Here is a 3,887-nt window from a genome sequence, read left to right on the forward strand (position 1 = left end):
GGAGGCGAGTTTCCTCAGTGTATATACTATCCAAAAAAATCAACATGGTGAGTGTTTCTTCAGACAAATTTTCGTTTACTTAGACTTCCGTGTACTTGTCACAACCAATGGTAGAATCAGATATTTTCTCTGTACGCAAGGATCGACGGTAGGAAGAACATATGTTGATGCATACTTGACGTAACGTGAAATTCTATGATGAATGAATGATGTAATTTTATTTTTACATAAAATTAATTAAATTCAGTAGCATGCACTGGGTGATTTTCACACCTAGATCTGATTCAAGATCTTAGATTACTTTTCTTTTATTATATTTTCTTTTGACCATTTTAATTTGAATGGAACCTGTATTGTAAATCATTCCGTGTTTACTTTGGAGGAGTTACTTGTAAAATATATAGATGAATCCAGTATATTAAGTTTATTTCGGCATGTCACGAGATCAAACCCACGCGATGTCATGTAGTATGTATTGAATTTAATGAAGCACTCAGTTTTGTACTTTAAATGATAATGGATTGTTAGAATTGCATTAACTGTGTACCTTTTTTGATTTCAGCGTGAATGTATCAGCGTCCATGTCGGCCAGGCCGGATGCCAGATTGGCAATGCATGCTGGGAACTGTACTGTCTGGAACACGGCATCCAGCCGGACGGCCAGATGCCCTCTGACAAAACCATCGGGGGTGGGGACGACTCCTTCAACACCTTCTTCAGTGAAACTGGAGCAGGGAAGCATGTCCCTAGGGCTGTGTTTGTTGACTTGGAACCAACCGTTGTTGGTGAGTACCAAAGCGGCTTCATGTTATATTTTGTGATTAACTGTTATTTGTGCGACTGAAATGCGCAACGGGAATAAACGTATACCAAATGGATGTTCCAACTTAATATGATTTACAACTGAAATGTACGACATTGCATCAAATGGCAAGCTTAATTGAAACTTCAGGCTCAAACATCACGAGGCTGTTTTAGACTTAGGCCAGACTTATTCTAAACCTCAACGTAGTTTACTGCACTAAAATTGTGATTTTTTTTTTATCTTAATACGAGCAGCTGTCTTTGATTTTCAAGACTATCTTGGAAACTAGCGTTTAAATTTAAATAAAATCAAATTTCAGCAACGATACAACGAGTTAGGATTAAGTCGGACTTGAGTCTAAGACAGTTTTGAAATCATGAACAGTTCTTGGAACATGCCAGATTATTTCAAACGGTAGTGTCACTGTGTACAATTGCAAGTGAATTACTCATTATAAATATATTCTCATTCTTCCAGACGAAGTTCGCACCGGAACGTATCGCCAACTATTTCACCCGGAACAACTCATCACCGGCAAGGAGGACGCCGCCAACAACTATGCCCGTGGTCACTACACCGTCGGTAAGGAGCTCATCGACTTGGTTCTAGACCGCATCCGCAAACTGGCTGACCAATGTACCGGTCTTCAGGGATTTCTCATCTTCCACAGCTTCGGAGGAGGCACCGGCTCTGGATTCACCTCCCTTCTGATGGAACGTCTGAGCGTTGACTACGGCAAGAAATCCAAGCTGGAGTTTGCCGTCTACCCAGCACCTCAGGTGTCCACGGCAGTGGTCGAGCCTTACAACTCCATCCTGACCACCCATACAACCCTGGAGCATTCCGACTGTGCATTTATGGTCGACAATGAGGCCATCTACGACATCTGTCGCCGTAACCTCGACATCGAGCGTCCAACCTACACCAACCTCAACCGTCTTATTGGTCAGATCGTCAGCTCCATCACGGCTTCTCTTCGATTTGACGGCGCCCTTAACGTCGATCTGACCGAGTTCCAGACCAACCTGGTACCCTACCCACGTATCCATTTCCCCCCTGGCTACCTATGCCCCAGTCATCTCCGCAGAGAAGGCTTACCATGAGCAATTGTCTGTGGCTGAAATCACCAACGCCACTTTCGAGCCAGCCAACCAGATGGTGAAATGCGATCCACGTCATGGCAAGTACATGGCCTGCTGTATGTTGTACAGAGGTGACGTTGTTCCCAAGGATGTCAACGCCGCCATTGCAACCATCAAGACCAAGAGGACCATCCAGTTCGTCGACTGGTGTCCCACCGGTTTCAAGGTCGGCATCAACTACCAGCCTCCAACCGTTGTCCCTGGCGGAGATTTGGCCAAAGTCCAACGCGCTGTCTGCATGTTGAGTAATACTACTGCCATTGCTGAGGCCTGGGCTCGTCTTGACCACAAGTTCGACCTGATGTACGCCAAGCGTGCCTTCGTTCACTGGTACGTAGGAGAGGGTATGGAGGAGGGAGAGTTCTCCGAGGCTCGGGAGGATCTTGCCGCCCTAGAGAAAGACTACGAAGAGGTTGGAGTCGACTCCGTGGAGGATGAAGGAGAGGAAGAAGGCGAGGAATATTAGAAACCCGCCAAAAATGATGAAAAGATGACCCATACCGTCCCCTGATCCACGCCACAGAGAAATCATAAATTATTTTGTTGAAAACGTTTCTTCACAGTCGCATTTCGACTGAGATTCTACTGTTTTTGCAAATGAAGAATAAAACTTATCAGCAAGTTGTACACAAAATTTCCCTGTTTCGAAATTTTCCTGTTTTTTTTTCTTTTTTGTACATAAATATTTATACTCTGAATCTTACTAGAAGTCAATGATTCGTAAAATCAAGTGGAGTTTTGGGTTTATTAGTTACCTCAGAACTAGAGCCAAGCCATTCATGATCGGGTTAATATTGTTAAGATTGAGTTGAACTCATGAACGTGGAGCGGGATGGAGCTCAATGAGTATACTGTGCACCACTCATAACCATACACGAGGCACACGCACTATCTGCCAAGATTCAATCCCAGCCTCGGATATGGAATTTCCCCACTTAGCGTTAATCAACAATCATTTCAAACATTTCAATCCTCCCAGTAAAACAATAAGCGGTCCGCGTCAATCATATGGCCGTATGACAGACTTAGGTTCTTCCTACAGTCTGGCGTAGGGGTCCGTATATTACACCTTGGAATGTTCGTCAACAAGTTAGCAATGGTCGTTGGTTTATCCTCTATGCCTCCAGTTTCCCCCACCCGTTAAACTGACGGCCATCGTATATATAAGTGAATAATTTTTTACCATATGATTAAGCCGCAATCGTTCAATGAACCAATGAATAAATCCTGCATGTTTACATCTGAACTCAGCCAGAGACATAAAGATATTTATTACTGAGACATTCAGAGATATTTGTTATTGTTGACTGGTTTATTCTATTGTCCAGTGTTGCGTGTCAGATTGTCCACTGTCAGATGTACAAATCTGACGTGTCAAAGAATTGAAGGCTTTCTTATACTGCTTGAGTTATTTAAAACGCTTCGTACGAAGCGCACCTCAAACTCCGGATACCTGGGATGTTCAAAATGAGACTTGTTGCTACCTCGCTTGGAGGCAATCTGACGGCACGTTAGGCAAAAATCAAATATTCCCGACACATTGCTTCGCCATGCATACACTCAAAAATTAATGTCTGTTGCCTGAGTGATACAATAGAATGTATTTTCAAAATCCAAATATTGTTCATCACATGGTCTACATTTGTTGGAAAAAAGTTAACAACGTTTTATTAGTAAAATGATAGTCTACATCTTTGGTTTCGTGTTAACATTTCTTGTCAACATTTATTTACTGGTATTTTACGCCGTCTTTGAGAGTGTTCCACTTCAATGAAAGCGGCCAGGTTTATGTACGATTTAGAAAATCAAACAGATCTCGAGAAAATCTCACCAGATACCTGGCAAAATCTCCTGACGTTTCATTTCTGCAGAACTTCAATAATCTTCATACTCTATAGTCATACTATTGCGGCAAGGTTCCAGTAAGGGGTCAGCTGGAT

At 42.8% G+C, this 3,887-nt stretch overlaps 1 pseudogene; it reads left to right on the top strand.

Moving 5' to 3' along the window:
* Window positions 1-567: 567 nt before the first annotated feature.
* LOC135469628 (tubulin alpha-1A chain-like) lies at window positions 568-2,413 on the top strand (annotated as a pseudogene).
* Window positions 2,414-3,887: the final 1,474 nt, after the last annotated feature.

The sequence above is a fragment of the Liolophura sinensis genome, chromosome 7 (genome assembly GCF_032854445.1).
Source record: "Liolophura sinensis isolate JHLJ2023 chromosome 7, CUHK_Ljap_v2, whole genome shotgun sequence".
Lineage (NCBI taxonomy): Eukaryota > Metazoa > Mollusca > Polyplacophora > Chitonida > Chitonidae > Liolophura > Liolophura sinensis.